This window comes from Ambystoma mexicanum, chromosome 1p, assembly GCF_040938575.1.
Source record: "Ambystoma mexicanum isolate Mex_15411 chromosome 1p, UKY_AmexF1_1, whole genome shotgun sequence".
Taxonomy (NCBI): domain Eukaryota; kingdom Metazoa; phylum Chordata; class Amphibia; order Caudata; family Ambystomatidae; genus Ambystoma; species Ambystoma mexicanum.
In genome coordinates this window covers 285,660,934-285,680,136 of record NC_090921.1, presented here as the reverse complement: position 1 = coordinate 285,680,136, position 19,203 = coordinate 285,660,934, and positions in this window count along the sequence as shown.

Genomic DNA, 19,203 nt, shown 5'->3' with positions numbered 1-19,203 from the left:
GGGAAAACGGGGACGGGGGATCTGTTTTCATATGTCAGACCCTGCACTGCTTTTGGAACTCTATCATTTCTCTTGAACAACATTGTACTCCACTGTCCATCACTAGGTACTCGGGGCACCCCTCTCTCCAAGGTTTTGCTTGCAGGAGCACAATTGCCATAGGTGTTGAAATGCTGTCCACAAACTCCACCTCTGACCACTTGCTAAAATAATCTATAAGAGCAATGGCAAATTGTTTCCCCATAGTAAGGCAATGCATGGGACCTATGAAGGCCAGGCACTGTTCGTCCCGAACGGCTCAGGGAATCTGGATGGGAATAATCTGCAGGGGCCTAAAGGTTAGGATGCGGCAGATCATTCCCATCCACAATCTCTCACCAGGCGGTCTACCAGAAACTCTAACCCGGCCACCACCATTCTTCCCTCAGCAATCTCTCACCAGGCGGTCTACTAGAAGCTCTAACCCGGCCACCAGTGTTCTTCCCTCGGCCATCTCTCACCAGGCTGTCTACCAGTAGGTCTAACGCGACCACCAGCATTCTTCCCAAAGCAATCGCTCACCAGGCGGTCTACCAGAAGGTCTAACCCGGCCACCAGCATTCTTCCCTCGGCAATCTCTCAGGCTGTCTACCAGAAGGTCACCAGCATTCTTCCCTCAGCAATCTCTCACCAGGCAGTCTACCAGAAAGTCTACCCCGGCCACCAGCATTCTTCCAAAAGCAATCTCTCACCAGGCGGTCTCCCAGAAGGTCTTACCCAGCCACCAGCATTCTTCCCTCAGCAATCTCTCACCAGGCGGTCTACCAGAAGTTCTAACCCAAGGCCACCAGCATTCTTCCCTCAGCAATCTCTCACAAGGTGGTCTACCAGAAGATCTAACTCAGCCACCAGCATTCTTCCCAAAGCAATCTCTCACCAGGCGGTCTACCGGAAGTTCTAACCCGTGGCCACCAGCATTCTTCCCTCAGCAATCTCTCACCAGGCGGTCTACCAGAAGTTCTAACCCGGGGCCACCAGCATTCTTCCCTCAGCAATCTCTCACCAGGTGTTCTACCAGAGGATCTAACCTGGCCAACAGCATTCTTCCCTCAGCAATCTCTCACCAGGCGGTCTACCAGAAGTTCTAACCCGGGGCCACGTGCATTCTTCCGTCAGCAATCTCTCACCAGGCAGTATACCAGAAGGTCACCAGCATTCTTCCCTCAGCAATCTCTCACCAGGCGGTCTACCAGAAGGTCACCAGCATTCTTCCCTAAAAAATCTCTCACCAGGCGGTCTAGCAGAAGGTCTAACCCGGCCAACAGTATTCTCCCCGCAGCAATCTCTTACCAGGTGGTCTACCAGAAGGTCACCAGTATTCTTCCCTCAGCAATCTCTCACCAGGCAGTCCACCAAAAGGTCTAACCCAGCCACCAGCATTCTTCCCTCAGCAATCTCTCACCAGGCGGTCTACCAGAAGGTCTAACCCAGCCACCAGCATTCTTCCCTCAGCAATCTCTCACCAGGCTGTTTACCAGAAAGTCTAACCCGGCAACAAGCATTCTTCCCAAAGCAATCTCTCACCAGGCGGTCTACCAGAAGTTCTAACCCGGCCATCAGCATTCTTCCCTCAGCAATCTCTTACAAGGCGGTCTCCCAGAAGGTCTAACCTGGCCACCAGTATTCTCCCCTCAGCAATCTCTCACCAGGTCGTCTATCAGAAGGTCACCAGTATTCTTCCCTCAGCAATCTCTCACCAGGCGGTCTACCAGAAGGTCTAACCTGGCCACCAGCATTCTTCCCTCAGCAATCTCTCACCAGGCTGTTTACCAGAAGGTCTAACCCAGTCACAAGCATTCTTCCCAAAGCATTCTCTCACCAGGCGGTCTACCAGAAGTTCTAACCCGGGGCCACCAGCATTCTTCCCTCAGCAATGTCTCACCAGACGGTCTATCACGAGTTCTAACCCGGGGCCACCAGCATTCTTCCCAAAGCAATTGCTCACCAGGTGGTCTACCAGAACGTCTAACTCGGCCACCAGCATTCTTCGCTCAGCAATCTCTCACCAGGCGGTCTACCAGATGTTCTAACCCGGGGCCACCAGCATTCTTCACCCAGCAATCTCTCACCAGGTGTTCTACCAGAAGATCTAACCTGGCCCCCAGCATTCTTCCCTCAGCAATCTCTCACCAGGCGGTCTACCAGAAGTTCTAACCCGGAGCCACTTGCATTCTTCCGTCAGCAATCTCTCACCAGGCAGTATACCAGAAGGTCACCAGCATTCTTCCCTCAGCAATCTCTCACCAGGCTGTCCACCAAAAGGTCACCAGCATTCTTCCCTATAAAATCTCTCACCAGGCGGTCTACCAGAAGGTCTAACCCGGCCACCAGTATTCTCCCCTCATCAATCTCTCACCAGGTGGTCTACCAGAAGGTCACCATTCTTCCCTCAGCAATCTCTCACCAGGCAGTCCACCAGAAGGTCTAACCCAGCCACCAGCATTCTTCCCTCAGCAATCTCTCACCAGGCGGTCTACCAGAAGGTCTAACCCGGCCACCAGCATTCTTCCCTCAGCAATCTCTCACCAGGCTGTTTATCAGAAGGTCTAACCCAGCCACCAGCATTCTTCCCTCAGCAGTCTCTCACCAGGCGGTCTCCCAGAAGGTCTAACCCGGCCACCAGCATTCTCCCCTCAGCAATGTCTCACCAGATGGTCTACCAGAAGGTCACCAGCATTCTTCCCTCAGCAATCTCTCACCAGGCAGTCTGCCCGAAGTTCTAACCCAGCCACCAGCATTATTCCCTCAGCAATCTCTCACCAGGCGGACTACCAGATGGTCTAACCCAGCCACCAGTATTCTTCCCATTCACAATCTCTCACCAGGCCGTCTACCAGAAGGTCTAACCTAGTCACCAGCATTCTTCCCTCAGCATTCTCTCACCAGGCTGTTTACCAGAAGGTCTAACCCGGCCACAAGCATTCTTCCCAAAGCATTCTCTCACCAGGCGGTCTACCAGAAGTTCTAACCCGGGGCCACCAGCATTCTTCCCTCAGCAATCTCTCACCAGACGGTCTATCAGGAGTTCTAACCCGGGGCCACCAGCATTCTTCCCAAAGAAATTGCTCACCAGGTGGTCTACCAGAACGTCTAACTCGGCCACCAGCATTCTTCCCTCAGCAATCTCTCACCAGGCAGTCTACCAGAAGTTCTAACCCGGGGCCACTTGCATTCTTCCGTCAGCAATCTCTCACCAGGCAGTAAACCAGAAGGTCACCAGCATTCTTCCCTCAGTAATCTCTCATCAGGCGGTCTACCAGAAGGTCACCAGCATTCTTCCCTATACAATCTCTCACCAAGCTGTCTACCAGAAGGTCAAACCTGGCCACCAGTATTCTCCCCTCAGCAATCTCTCACCAGGTGGTCTACCAGAAGGTCACCAGTATTCTTCCCTCAGCAATCTATCACCAGGCAGTCCACCAGAAGGTCTAACCCAGCCACCAGCATTCTTCCCTCAGCAATCTCTCACCAGGCGGTCTACCAGAAGGTCTAACCTGGCCACCAGCATTCTTCCCTCAGCAATCTCTCACCAGGCGGTCTACCAGAAGCTCTAACCCGACCACCAGCATTCTTCCCTCAGCAATCTCGCACCAGGTTGTCTACCAGTAGGTCTAACCCGGCCACCAGCATTCTTCCCAAAGCAATCTCTCACCAGGCGGTCTACCAGAAGGTCTAACCTGGCCACCAGCATTCTTCCCTAAGCAATCTCTCATCAGGCGGTCTACCAGAAGGTCATCAGCATTCTTCCCTCAGCAATCTCTCACCAGGCAGTCTACCAGAAGGTCTACCCCGGCCACCAGCATTCTTCCCAAATCAATCTCTCACCAGGCGGTCTACCTGAAGGTCTTACCCGGCCACCAGCATTCATCCCTCAGCAATCTCTCACCAGGCAGTCTACCAGAAGGTCTACCCCGGCCACCAGCATTCTTCCCAAAGCAATCTCTCACCAGGCGGTCTACCTGTAGGTCTTACCCGGCCACCAGCATTCACCCCTCAGCAATCTCTCACCAGGCAGTCTACCAGAAGGTCTACCCCGGCCACCAGTATTCTTCCCAAAGCAATGTCTCACCAGGCGGTCTACCAGAGGGTCTTACCCAGCCATCAGCATTCTTCCCTCAGCAATCTCTCACCAGGCGGTCTACCAGAAGTTCTAACCCATGGCCACCAGCATTCTTCCCTCAGCAATCTCTCACCAGGTGGTCTACCAGAAGATCTAACTCGGCCACCAGCATTTTTCCCAAAGCAATCTCTCACCAGGCCATCTACCAGACATTCTAACCCGGGGCCACCAGCATTCTTCCCTCAGCAATCCCTCACCAGGCGGTCTACCAGAAGTTCTAACCCGGGGCCACCAGCATTCTTCCCAAAGCAATCTCTCACCAGGCGGTCTACCAGAAGGTCTAACCCGGCCACCAGCATTCTTCCCTCAGCTATCTCTCACCAGACAGTTTACCAGAAGGTCTAACCCAGCCACAAGCATTCTTCCCAAAGCAATCTCTCACCAGGTGGTCTACCAGAAGTTCTAACCCGGCCACTAGCATTCTTCCCTCAGCAATCTCTCACCAGGCGGTCTCCCAGAAGGTCTAACCCGGCCACCAGCATTATCCCCTCAGCAATGTCTCACCAGGTGGTCTACCAGAAGGTCACCAATATTCTTCCCTCAGCAATCTCTCACCAGGCAGTCTACCAGAAGGTCTAACCCGGCCACCAGCATTCTTCCCTCAGCAATCTCTCACCAGGCGGTCTACCAGAAGGTCTAACCCGGCAACCAGCATTCTTCCCTCAGCAATCTCTCACCAGGCTGTCTACCAGAAGGTCACAGCATTCTTCCCTCAGCAATCTCTCACCAGTCAGTCTACCAGAATGTCTAACCGGACCACAAGCATTCTTCCCAAAGCAATCTCTCACCAGGCGGTTTACCAGAAGGTCTAACCGGACCACAAGCATTCTTCCCAAAGCAATCTCTCACCAGGCGGTCTACCAGAAGGTCATCAGCATTCTTCCCTCAGCAATCTCTCACCACGCTGTCTACCAGAAGGTCTAACCCTGCCACCAGCATTCTTCCCACAGTAATCTCTCACCAGGCAATCTACCAGAAGGTCTAACCCAGCCACCAGCATTCTTCCCTCAGCAATCTTGCACCAGGCGGTCTACCCAAGGTCTAACCCGGCCACCAGCATTCTTCCCAAAGCAATCTCTCACCAGGCGTTCTACCAGACGTTTTAACCCGGACACCAGCATTCTTCCCTCAGCAATCCCTCACCAGGTGGTCTACCAGAAGGTCACCAATATTCTTCCCTCAGCAATCTCTCACCAGGCAGTCTACCAGAAGGTCTAACCCGGCCACCAGCATTCTTCCCTCAGCAATCTCTCACCAGGCGGTCTACCAGAAGGTCTAACCCGGCAACCAGCATTCTTCCCTCAGCAATCTCTCACCAGGCTGTCTACCAGAAGGTCACAGCATTCTTCCCTCAGCAATCTCTCACCAGGCAGTCTACCAGAATGTCTAACCTGGCCACCAGCATTCTTCCCTCAGCAATCTCTCACCAGGCGGTTTACCAGAAGGTCTAACCGGACCACAAGCATTCTTCCCAAAGCAATCTCTCACCAGGCGGTCTACCAGAAGGTCACCGGCATTCTTCGATCAGCAATCTCTCACCAGGCGGTCTACCAGAAGGTCTAACCCGGCCACCAACATTCTTCCCAAAGCAATCTCTCACCAGGTGGTCTACCAGAAGGTCACCAGCATTCTTCCCTCAGCAATCTCTCACCACGCTGTCTACCAGAAGGTCTAACCCTGCCACCAGCATTCTTCCCACAGTAATTTCTCACCAGGCAGTCTACCAGAAGGTCTAACCCAGCCACCAGCATTCTTTCCTCAGTAATCTCGCACCAGGCGGTCTACCCAAGGTCTAACCCGGCCACCAGCATTCTTCCCAAAGCAATCTCTCACCAGGCGTTCTACCAGACGTTCTAACCCGGCCACCAGCATTCTTCCCTCAGCAATCCCTCACCAGGTTATCTACCAGAAGGTCACCAGCATTATTCCCTCAGCAATCTCTCACCAGGCGGTCTACCAGAAGGTCTAACCCAACCACCAGCATTCTTCCCTCAGCAATCTCTCAGCAGGCGGTCTACCAGAAGTTCTGACCCGGCCACCAGCATTCTTCCCTCAGCAATTTCTTGGAGGCTCAAATGCCCATGTAACATGAATGCAACTGCTCTGGCAGTTTTTGGTGGATTTGCAGAGGAGGGAATTGTCCTTCCAATCCAGCATAATATCTCCCCTTCCACTGATAGTTCCTCCTGAACTTGCCTGTAAAGATCCAGATCAGGCACCGTGGCCTAGCTGGTAGGCATGGGCGGGCCTTCAGCTAAGGCCATGGTGCCTGATCTGGATGGCCCGCCCATGCCTACCAGCTCATTAACCCTGGCCATAATGGGATTGTTTTGTTCAGCTGTGACCGCATGTTCTTGGCAGTAGCGGAGGCAGCTTTTGGTGTCGGCGGGGGGGGACGGGTGGGCGGTGGATAATACAGCACCAGTGAGAGGCTGGGGTGTGCACTGGGCACAAAAGGGAAAACGGGGACGGGGGATCTGTTTTCATATGTCAGACCCTGCACTGCTTTTGGAACTCTATCATTTCTCTTGAACAACATTGTACTCCACTGTCCATCACTAGGTACTCGGGGCACCCCTCTCTCCAAGGTTTTGCTTGCAGGAGCACAATTGCCATAGGTGTTGAAATGCTGTCCACAAACTCCACCTCTGACCACTTGCTAAAATAATCTATAAGAGCAATGGCAAATTGTTTCCCCATAGTAAGGCAATGCATGGGACCTATGAAGGCCAGGCGCTGTTCGTCCCGAACGGCGCAGGGAATCTGGATGGGAATAATCTGCAGGGGCCTAAAGGTTAGGATGCGGCAGATCATTCCCATCCACAATCTCTCACCAGGCGGTCTACCAGAAACTCTAACCCGGCCACCACCATTCTTCCCTCAGCAATCTCTCACCAGGCGGTCTACTAGAAGCTCTAACCCGGCCACCAGTGTTCTTCCCTCGGCCATCTCTCACCAGGCTGTCTACCAGTAGGTCTAACGCGACCACCAGCATTCTTCCCAAAGCAATCGCTCACCAGGCGGTCTACCAGAAGGTCTAACCCGGCCACCAGCATTCTTCCCTCGGCAATCTCTCAGGCTGTCTACCAGAAGGTCACCAGCATTCTTCCCTCAGCAATCTCTCACCAGGCAGTCTACCAGAAAGTCTACCCCGGCCACCAGCATTCTTCCCAAAGCAATCTCTCACCAGGCGGTCTACCAGAAGGTCTTACCCAGCCACCAGCATTCTTCCCTCAGCAATCTCTCAATAGGCGGTCTACCAGAAGTTCTAACCCAGGGCCACCAGCATTCTTCCCTCAGCAATCTCTCACAAGGTGGTCTACCAGAAGATCTAACTCAGCCACCAGCATTCTTCCCAAAGCAATCTCTCACCAGGCGGTCTACCAGAAGTTCTAACCCGTGGCCACCAGCATTCTTCCCTCAGCAATCTCTCACCAGGCGGTCTACCAGAAGTTCTAACCCGTGGCCACCAGCATTCTTCCCTCAGCAATCTCTCACCAGGCGGTCTACCAGAAGTTCTAACCCGGGGTCACCAGCATTCTTCCCTCAGCAATCTCTCACCAGGCTGTTTACCAGAAGGTCTAACCCGGCCACAAGCATTCTTCCCAAAGCATTCTCTCACCAGGCGGTCTACCAGAAGTTCTAACCCGGGGCCACCAGCATTCTTCCCTCAGCAATCTCTCACCAGACGGTCTATCAGGAGTTCTAACCCGGGGCCACCAGCATTCTTCCCAAAGCAATCGCTCAACAGGTGGTCTACCAGAACGTCTAACTCGGCCACCAGCATTCTTCCCTCAGCAATCTCTCACCAGGCGGTCTACCAGATGTTCTAACCCTGGGCCACCAGCATTCTTCCCCCAGCAATCTCTCACCAGGTGTTCTAACAGAAGATCTAACCTGCCCCCCAGCATTCTTCCCTCAGCAATCTCTCACCAGGCGGTCTACCAGAAGTTCAAACCCGGGGCCACTTGCATTCTTCCGTCAGCAATCTCTCAGCAGGCAGTATACCAGAAGGTCACCAGCATTCTTCCCTCAGCAATCTCTCACCAGGCGGTCCACCAAAAGGTCACCAGCATTCTTCCCTGTAAAATCTCTCACCAGGCGGTCTACCAGAAGGTCTAACCCGGCCACCAGTATTCTCCCCTCAGCAATCTCTCACCAGGTGGTCTACCAGAAGGTCACCAGTATTCTTCCCTCAGCAATCTCTCACCAGGCAGTCCACCAGAAGGTCTAACCCAGCCACCAGCATTCTTCCCTCAGCAATCTCTCACCAGGCGGTCTACCAGAAGGTCTAACCCGGCCGCCAGCATTCTTCCCTCAGCAATCTCTCACCAGGCGGTCTACCAGAAGGTCTAACCCGGCCACCAACATTCTTCCCAAAGCAATCTCTCACCAGGTGGTCTACCAGAAGGTCACCAGCATTCTTCCCTCAGCAATCTCTCACCACGCTGTCTACCAGAAGGTCTAACCCTGCCACCAGCATTCTTCCCTCAGCAATCGCGCACCAGGCGGTCTACCCAAGGTCTAACCCGGCCACCAGCATTCTTCCCAAAGCAATCTCTCACCAGGCGTTCTACCAGACGTTTTAACCCGGCCACCAGCATTCTTCCCTCAGCAATCCCTCACCAGGTGGTCTACCAGAAGGTCACCAGCATTATTCCCCCAGCAATCTCTCACCAGGCGGTCTACCAGAAGGTCTAACCCGGCCACCAACATTCTTCCCTCAGCAATCTCTCACCAGGCGGTCTACCAGAAGGTCACTGGCATTCTTCGATCAGCAATCTCTCACCAGGCGGTCTACCAGAAGGTCTAACCCGGCCACCAACATTCTTCCCAAAGCAATCTCTCACCAGGTGGTCTACCAGAAGGTCACCAGCATTCTTCCCTCAGCAATCTCTCACCACGCTGTCTACCAGAAGGTCTAACCCTGCCACCAGCATTCTTCCCACAGTAATCTCTCACCAGGCAGTCTACCAGAAGGTCTAACCCAGCCACCAGCATTCTTCCCTCAGCAATCTCGCACCAGGCGGTCTACCCAAGGTCTAACCCGGCCACCAGCATTCTTCCCAAAGCAATCTCTCACCAGGCGTTCTACCAGACGTTTTAACCCGGCCACCAGCATTCTTCCCTCAGCAATCCCTCACCAGGTGGTCTACCAGAAGGTCACCAATATTCTTCCCTCAGCAATCTCTCACCAGGCAGTCTACCAGAAGGTCTAACCCGGCCACCAGCATTCTTCCCTCAGCAATCTCTCACCAGGCGGTCTACCAGAAGGTCTAACCTGGCAACCAGCATTCTTCCCTCAGCAATCTCTCACCAGGCTGTCTACCAGAAGGACACAGCATTCTTCCCTCAGCAATCTCTCACCAGGCAGTCTACCAGAATGTCTAACCCGGCCACCAGCATTCTTCCCTCAGCAATCTCTCACCAAGCGGTTTACCAGAAGGTCTAACCGGACCACAAGCATTCTTTCCAAAGCAATCTCTCACCAGGCGGTCTACCAGAAGGTCACCGGCATTCTTCGATCAGCAATCTCTCACCAGGCTGTCTACCAGAAGGTCTAACCCGGCCACCAACATTCTTCCCAAAGCAATCTCTCACCAGGTGGTCTACCAGAAGGTCACCAGCATTCTTCCCTCAGCAATCTCTCACCACGCTGTCTACCAGAAGGTCTAACCCTGCCACCAGCATTCTTCCCACAGTAATCTCTCACCAGGCAGTCTACCAGAAGGTCTAACCCAGCCACCAGCATTCTTCTCTCAGTAATCTCGCACCAGGCGGTCTACCCAAGGTCTAACCCGGCCACCAGCATTCTTCCCAAAGCAATCTCCTACCAGGCGTTCTACCAGACGTTTTAACCCGGCCACCAGCATTCTTCCCTCAGCAATCCCTCACCAGGTTGTCTACCAGAAGATCACCAGCATTATTCCCTCAGCAATCTCTCACCAGGCGGTCTACCAGAAGTCTAACCCAACCACCAACATTCTTCCCTCAGTAATATCTCACCAGGCGGTCTACCAGAAGATCTAACCCGGGGCCACTTGCATTCTTCCGTCAGCAATCTCTCACCAGGCAGTATACCAGAAGGTCACCAGCATTCTTCCCTCAGCAATCTCTCACCAGGCGGTCTACCAGAAGGTCACCAGCATTCTTCCCTAAAAAATCTCTCACCAGGCGGTCTACCAGAAGGTCTAACCCGGCCACCAGTATTCTCCCCTCAGCAATCTCTCACCAGGTGGTCTACCAGAAGGTCACCAGTATTCTTCCCTCAGCAATCTCTCACCAGGCAGTCCACCAAAAGGTCTAACCCAGCCACCAGCATTCTTCCCTCAGCAATCTCTCACCAGGCGGTCTACCAGAAGGTCTAACCCAGCCACCAGCATTCTTCCCTCAGCAATCTCTCACCAGGCTGTTTATCAGAAAGTCTAACCCGGCAACAAGCATTCTTCCCAAAGCAATCTCTCACTAGGCGGTCTACCAGAAGTTCTAACCCGGCCACCAGCATTCTTCCCTCAGCAATCTCTCACAAGGCGGTCTCCCAGAAGGTCTAACCTGGCCACCAGTATTCTCCCCTCAGCAATCTCTCACCAGGTCGTCTATCAGAAGGTCACCAGTATTCTTCCCTCAGCAATCTCTCACCAGGCAGTCCACCAGAAAGTCTAACCCAGCCACCAGCATTCTTCCCTCAGCAATCTCTCACCAGGCGGTCTACCAGAAGGTCTAACCTGGCCACCAGCATTCTTCCCTCAGCAATCTCTCACCAGGCTGTTTACCAGAAGGTCTAACCCAGCCACAAGCATTCTTCCCAAACCATTCTCTCACCAGGCGGTCTACCAGAAGTTCTAACCCGGGGCCACCAGCATTCTTCCCTCAGCAATCTCTCACCAGATGGTCTATCAGGAGTTCTAACCCGGGGCCACCAGCATTCTTCCCAAAGCAATTGCTCACCAGGTGGTCTACCAGAACGTCTAACTCGGCCACCAGCATTCTTCCCTCAGCAATCTCTCACCAGGCGGTCTACCAGATGTTCTAACCCGGGGCCACCAGCATTCTTCCCCCAGCAATCTCTCACCAGGTGTTCTACCAGAAGATCTAACCTGGCCCCCAGCATTCTTCCCTCAGCAATCTCTCACCAGGCGGTCTACCAGAAGTTCTAACCCGGAGCCACTTGCATTCTTCCGTCAGCAATCTCTCACCAGGCAGTATACCAGAAGGTCACCAGCATTCTTCCCTCAGCAAGCTCTCACCAGGCTGTCCACCAAAAGGTCACCAGCATTCTTCCCTATAAAATCTCTCACCATGCGGTCTACCAGAAGGTCTAACGCGGCCACCAGTATTCTCCCCTCAGCAATCTCTCACCAGGTGGTCTACCAGAAGGTCACCAGTATTCTTCCCTCAGCAATCTCTCACCAGGCAGTCCACCAGAAGGTCTAACCCAGCCACCAGCATTCTTCCCTCAGCAATCTCTCACCAGGCGGTCTACCAGAAGGTCTAACCCGGCCACCAGCATTCTTCCCTCAGCAATCTCTCACCAGGCTGTTTATCAGAAGGTCTAACCCAGCCACCAGCATTCTTCCCTCAGCAGTCTCTCACAAGGCGGTCTCCCAGAAGGTCTAACCCGGCCACCAGCATTCTCCCCTCAGCAATCTCTCACCAGGCAGTCTACCAGAAGGTCTACCCCGGCCACCAGCATTCTTCCCAAAGCAATCTCTCACCAGGCGGTCTACCAGAGGGTCTTACCCAGCTATCAGCATTCTTCCCTCAGCAATCTCTCACCAGGCGGTCTACCAGAAGTTCTAACCCATGGCCACCAGCATTCTTCCCTCAGCAATCTCTCACCAGGTGGTCTACCAGAAGATCTAACTCGGCCACCAGCATTTTTCCCAAAGCAATCTCTCACCAGGCCATCTACCAGACGTTCTAACCCGGGGCCACCAGCATTCTTCATCAGCAATCCCTCACCAGGCGGTCTACCAGAAGTTCTAACCCGGGGCCACCAGCATTCTTCCCAAAGCAATCTCTCACCAGGCGGTCTACCAGAAGGTCTAACCCGGCCACCAGCATTCTTCCCTCAGCTATCTCTCACCAGACGGTTTACCAGAAGGTCTAACCCAGCCACAAGCATTCTTCCCAAAGCAATCTCTCACCAGGTGGTCTACCAGAAGTTCTAACCCGGCCACTAGCATTCTTCCCTCAGCAATCTCTCACCAGGCGGTCTCCCAGAAGGTCTAACCCGGCCACCAGCATTATCCCCTCAGCAATGTCTCACCAGGTGGTCTACCAGAAGGTCACCAATATTCTTCCCTCAGCAATCTCTCACCAGGCAGTCTACCAGAAGGTCTAACCCGGCCACCAGCATTCTTCCCTCAGCAATCTCTCACCAGGCGGTCTACCAGAAGGTCTAACCGGCAACCAGCATTCTTCCCTCAGCAATCTCTCGCCAGGCTGTCTACCAGAAGGTCACAGCATTCTTCCCTCAGCAATCTCTCACCAGGCAGTCTACCAGAATGTCTAACCGGACCACAAGCATTCTTCCCAAAGCAATCTCTCACCAGGCGGTTTACCAGAAGGTCTAACCGGACCACAAGCATTCTTCCCAAAGCAATCTCTCAACAGGCGGTCTACCAGAAGGTCACCGGCATTCTTCGATCAGCAATCTCTCACCAGGCGGTCTACCAGAAGGTCTAACCCGGCCACCAACATTCTTCCCAAAGCAATCTCTCACCAGGTGGTCTACCAGAAGGTCACCAGCATTCTTCCCTCAGCAATCTCTCACCACGCTGTCTACCAGAAGGTCTAACCCTGCCACCAGCATTCTTCCCACAGTAATCTCTCACCAGGCAGTCTACCAGAAGGTCTAACCCAGCCACCAGCATTCTTCCCTCAGCAATCTCGCACCAGGCGGTCTACCCAAGTTCTAACCCAGCCACCAGCATTCTTCCCAAAGCAATCTCTCACCAGGCGTTCTACCAGACGTTTTAACCCGGCCACCAGCATTCTTCCCTCAGCAATCCCTCACCAGGTGGTCTACCAGAAGGTCACCAGCATTATTCCCTCAGCAATCTCTCACCAGGCGGTCTACCAGAAGGTCTAACCCGGCCACCAGCATTCTTCCCTCAGCAATCTCTCACCAGGCGGTCTACCAGAAGGTCACCGGCATTCTTCGATCAGCAATCTCTACCAACATTCTTCCCAAAGCAATCTCTCACCAGGTGGTCTACCAGAAGGTCACCAGCATTCTTCCCTCAGCAATCTCTCACCACGCTGTCTACCAGAAGGTCTAACCCTGCCACCAGCATTCTTCCCACAGTAATCTCTCACCAGGCAGTCTACCAGAAGGTCTAATCCAGCCACCAGCATTCTTCCCTCAGCAATCTCGCACCAGGCGGTCCACCCAAGGTCTAACCCGGCCACCAGCATTCTTCCCAAAGCAATCTCTCACCAGGCGTTCTACCAGACGTTTTAACCCGGCCACCAGCATTCTTCCCTCAGCAATCCCTCACCAGGTGGTCTACCAGAAGGTCACCAATATTTTTCCCTCAGCAATCTCTCACCAGGCAGTCTACCAGAAGGTCTAACCCGGCCACCAGCATTCTTCCCTCAGCAATCTCTCACCAGGCGGTCTACCAGAAGGTCTAACCCGGCAACCAGCATTCTTCCCTCAGCAATCTCTCACCAGGCTGTCTACCAGAAGGTCACAGCATTCTTCCCTCAGCAATCTCTCAACAGGCAGTCTACTAGAATGTCTAACCCGGCCACCAGCATTCTTCCCTCAGCAATCTCTCACCAGGCGGTTTACCAGAAGGTCTAACCGGACCACAAGCATTCTTCCCAAAGCAATCTCTCACCAGGCGGTCTACCAGAAGGTCACCGGCATTCTTCGATCAGCAATCTCTCACCAGGCGGTCTACCAGAAGGTCTAACCCGGCCACCAACATTCTTCCCAAAGCAATCTCTCACCAGGTGGTCTACCAGAAGGTCACCAGCATTCTTCCCTCAGCAATCTCTCACCACGCTGTCTACCAGAAGGTCTAACCCTGCCACCAGCATTCTTCCCACAGTAATCTCTCACCAGGCAGTCTACCAGAAGGTCTAACCCAGCCACCAGCATTCTTTCCTCAGTAATCTCGCACCAGGCGGTCTACCCAAGGTCTAACCCGGCCACCAGCATTCTTCCCAAAGCAATCTCTCACCAGGCGTTCTACCAGACGTTTTAACCCGGCCACCAGCATTCTTCCCTCAGCAATCCCTCACCAGGTTGTCTACCAGAAGGTCACCAGCATTATTCCCTCAGCAATCTCTCACCAGGCGGTCTACCAGAAGGTCTAACCCAACCACCAGCATTCTTACCTCAGCAATCTCTCAGCAGGCGGTCTACCAGAAGTTCTGACCCGGCCACCAGCATTCTTCCCTCAGCAATTTCTTGGAGGCTCAAATGCCCATGTAACATGAATGCAACTGCTCTGGCAGTTTTTGATGGATTTGCAGAGGGGGGAATTGTCCTTCCAATCCAGCATAATATCTCCCCTTCCACTGATAGTTCCTCCTGAACTTGCCTGTAAAGATCCAGATCAGGCACCGTGGCTTAGCTGGTAGGCATGGGCGGGCCTTCAGCTAAGGCCATGGTGCCTGATCTGGATGGCCCGCTCATGCCTACCAGCTCATTAACCCTGGCCATAATGGGATTGTTTTGTTCAGCTGTGACCGCATGTTCTTGGCAGTAGCGGAGGCAGCTTTTGGTGTAGGCAGGGGGGGGACGGGTGGGCGGTGGATAATACAGCACCAGTGAGAGGCTGGGGTGTGCACTGGGCACAAAAGGGAAAACGGGGACGGGGGATCTGTTTTCATATGTCAGACCCTGCACTGCTTTTGGAACTCTATCATTTCTCTTGAACAACATTGTACTCCACTGTCCATCACTAGGTACTCGGGGCACCCCTCTCTCCAAGGTTTTGCTTGCAGGAGCACAATTGCCATAGGTGTTGAAATGCTGTCCACAAACTCCACCTCTGACCACTTGCTAAAATAATCTATAAGAGCAATGGCAAATTGTTTCCCCATAGTAAGGCAATGCATGGGACCTATGAAGGCCAGGCACTGTTCGTCCCGAACGGCTCAGGGAATCTGGATGGGAATAATCTGCAGGGGCCTAAAGGTTAGGATGCGGCAGATCATTCCCATCCACAATCTCTCACCAGGCGGTCTACCAGAAACTCTAACCCGGCCACCACCATTCTTCCCTCAGCAATCTCTCACCAGGCGGTCTACTAGAAGCTCTAACCCGGCCACCAGTGTTCTTCCCTCGGCCATCTCTCACCAGGCTGTCTACCAGTAGGTCTAACGCGACCACCAGCATTCTTCCCAAAGCAATCGCTCACCAGGCGGTCTACCAGAAGGTCTAACCCGGCCACCAGCATTCTTCCCTCGGCAATCTCTCAGGCTGTCTACCAGAAGGTCACCAGCATTCTTCCCTCAGCAATCTCTCACCAGGCAGTCTACCAGAAAGTCTACCCCGGCCACCAGCATTCTTCCAAAAGCAATCTCTCACCAGGCGGTCTCCCAGAAGGTCTTACCCAGCCACCAGCATTCTTCCCTCAGCAATCTCTCACCAGGCGGTCTACCAGAAGTTCTAACCCAAGGCCACCAGCATTCTTCCCTCAGCAATCTCTCACAAGGTGGTCTACCAGAAGATCTAACTCAGCCACCAGCATTCTTCCCAAAGCAATCTCTCACCAGGCGGTCTACCGGAAGTTCTAACCCGTGGCCACCAGCATTCTTCCCTCAGCAATCTCTCACCAGGCGGTCTACCAGAAGTTCTAACCCGGGGCCACCAGCATTCTTCCCTCAGCAATCTCTCACCAGGTGTTCTACCAGAGGATCTAACCTGGCCAACAGCATTCTTCCCTCAGCAATCTCTCACCAGGCGGTCTACCAGAAGTTCTAACCCGGGGCCACTTGCATTCTTCCGTCAGCAATCTCTCACCAGGCAGTATACCAGAAGGTCACCAGCATTCTTCCCTCAGCAATCTCTCACCAGGCGGTCTACCAGAAGGTCACCAGCATTCTTCCCTAAAAAATCTCTCACCAGGCGGTCTAGCAGAAGGTCTAACCCGGCCAACAGTATTCTCCCCGCAGCAATCTCTTACCAGGTGGTCTACCAGAAGGTCACCAGTATTCTTCCCTCAGCAATCTCTCACCAGGCAGTCCACCAAAAGGTCTAACCCAGCCACCAGCATTCTTCCCTCAGCAATCTCTCACCAGGCGGTCTACCAGAAGGTCTAACCCAGCCACCAGCATTCTTCCCTCAGCAATCTCTCACCAGGCTGTTTACCAGAAAGTCTAACCCGGCAACAAGCATTCTTCCCAAAGCAATCTCTCACCAGGCGGTCTACCAGAAGTTCTAACCCGGCCATCAGCATTCTTCCCTCAGCAATCTCTTACAAGGCGGTCTCCCAGAAGGTCTAACCTGGCCACCAGTATTCTCCCCTCAGCAATCTCTCACCAGGTCGTCTATCAGAAGGTCACCAGTATTCTTCCCTCAGCAATCTCTCACCAGGCGGTCTACCAGAAGGTCTAACCTGGCCACCAGCATTCTTCCCTCAGCAATCTCTCACCAGGCTGTTTACCAGAAGGTCTAACCCAGTCACAAGCATTCTTCCCAAAGCATTCTCTCACCAGGCGGTCTACCAGAAGTTCTAACCCGGGGCCACCAGCATTCTTCCCTCAGCAATGTCTCACCAGACGGTCTATCACGAGTTCTAACCCGGGGCCACCAGCATTCTTCCCAAAGCAATTGCTCACCAGGTGGTCTACCAGAACGTCTAACTCGGCCACCAGCATTCTTCGCTCAGCAATCTCTCACCAGGCGGTCTACCAGATGTTCTAACCCGGGGCCACCAGCATTCTTCACCCAGCAATCTCTCACCAGGTGTTCTACCAGAAGATCTAACCTGGCCCCCAGCATTCTTCCCTCAGCAATCTCTCACCAGGCGGTCTACCAGAAGTTCTAACCCGGAGCCACTTGCATTCTTCCGTCAGCAATCTCTCACCAGGCAGTATACCAGAAGGTCACCAGCATTCTTCCCTCAGCAATCTCTCACCAGGCTGTCCACCAAAAGGTCACCAGCATTCTTCCCTATAAAATCTCTCACCAGGCGGTCTACCAGAAGGTCTAACCCGGCCACCAGTATTCTCCCCTCATCAATCTCTCACCAGGTGGTCTACCAGAAGGTCACCATTCTTCCCTCAGCAATCTCTCACCAGGCAGTCCACCAGAAGGTCTAACCCAGCCACCAGCATTCTTCCCTCAGCAATCTCTCACCAGGCGGTCTACCAGAAGGTCTAACCCGGCCACCAGCATTCTTCCCTCAGCAATCTCTCACCAGGCTGTTTATCAGAAGGTCTAACCCAGCCACCAGCATTCTTCCCTCAGCAGTCTCTCACCAGGCGGTCTCCCAGAAGGTCTAACCCGGCCACCAGCATTCTCCCCTCAGCAATGTCTCACCAGATGGTCTACCAGAAGGTCACCAGCATTCTTCCCTCAGCAATCTCTCACCAGGCAGTCTGCCCGAAGTTCTAACCCAGCCACCAGCATTATTCCCTCAGCAATCTCTCACCAGGCGGACTACCAGATGGTCTAACCCAGCCACCAGTATTCTTCCCATTCACAATCTCTCACCAGGCCGTCTACCAGAAGGTCTAACCTAGTCACCAGCATTCTTCCCTCAGCATTCTCTCACCAGGCTGTTTACCAGAAGGTCTAACCCGGCCACAAGCATTCTTCCCAAAGCATTCTCTCACCAGGCGGTCTACCAGAAGTTCTAACCCGGGGCCACCAGCATTCTTCCCTCAGCAATCTCTCACCAGACGGTCTATCAGGAGTTCTAACCCGGGGCCACCAGCATTCTTCCCAAAGAAATTGCTCACCAGGTGGTCTACCAGAACGTCTAACTCGGCCACCAGCATTCTTCCCTCAGCAATCTCTCACCAGGCAGTCTACCAGAAGTTCTAACCCGGGGCCACTTGCATTCTTCCGTCAGCAATCTCTCACCAGGCAGTAAACCAGAAGGTCACCAGCATTCTTCCCTCAGTAATCTCTCATCAGGCGGTCTACCAGAAGGTCACCAGCATTCTTCCCTATACAATCTCTCACCAAGCTGTCTACCAGAAGGTCAAACCTGGCCACCAGTATTCTCCCCTCAGCAATCTCTCACCAGGTGGTCTACCAGAAGGTCACCAGTATTCTTCCCTCAGCAATCTATCACCAGGCAGTCCACCAGAAGGTCTAACCCAGCCACCAGCATTCTTCCCTCAGCAATCTCTCACCAGGCGGTCTACCAGAAGGTCTAACCTGGCCACCAGCATTCTTCCCTCAGCAATCTCTCACCAGGCGGTCTACCAGAAGCTCTAACCCGACCACCAGCATTCTTCCCTCAGCAATCTCGCACCAGGTTGTCTACCAGTAGGTCTAACCCGGCCACCAGCATTCTTCCCAAAGCAATCTCTCACCAGGCGGTCTACCAGAAGGTCTAACCTGGCCACCAGCATTCTTCCCTAAGCAATCTCTCATCAGGCGGTCTACCAGAAGGTCATCAGCATTCTTCCCTCAGCAATCTCTCACCAGGCAGTCTACCAGAAGGTCTACCCCGGCCACCAGCATTCTTCCCAAAGCAATCTCTCACCAGGCGGTCTACCTGAAGGTCTTACCCGGCCACCAGCATTCATCCCTCAGCAATCTCTCACCAGGCAGTCTACCAGAAGGTCTACCCCGGCCACCAGCATTCTTCCCAAAGCAATCTCTCACCAGGCGGTCTACCTGTAGGTCTTACCCGGCCACCAGCATTCACCCCTCAGCAATCTCTCACCAGGCAGTCTACCAGAAGGTCTACCCCGGCCACCAGTATTCTTCCCAAAGCAATGTCTCACCAGGCGGTCTACCAGAGGGTCTTACCCAGCCATCAGCATTCTTCCCTCAGCAATCTCTCACCAGGCGGTCTACCAGAAGTTCTAACCCATGGCCACCAGCATTCTTCCCTCAGCAATCT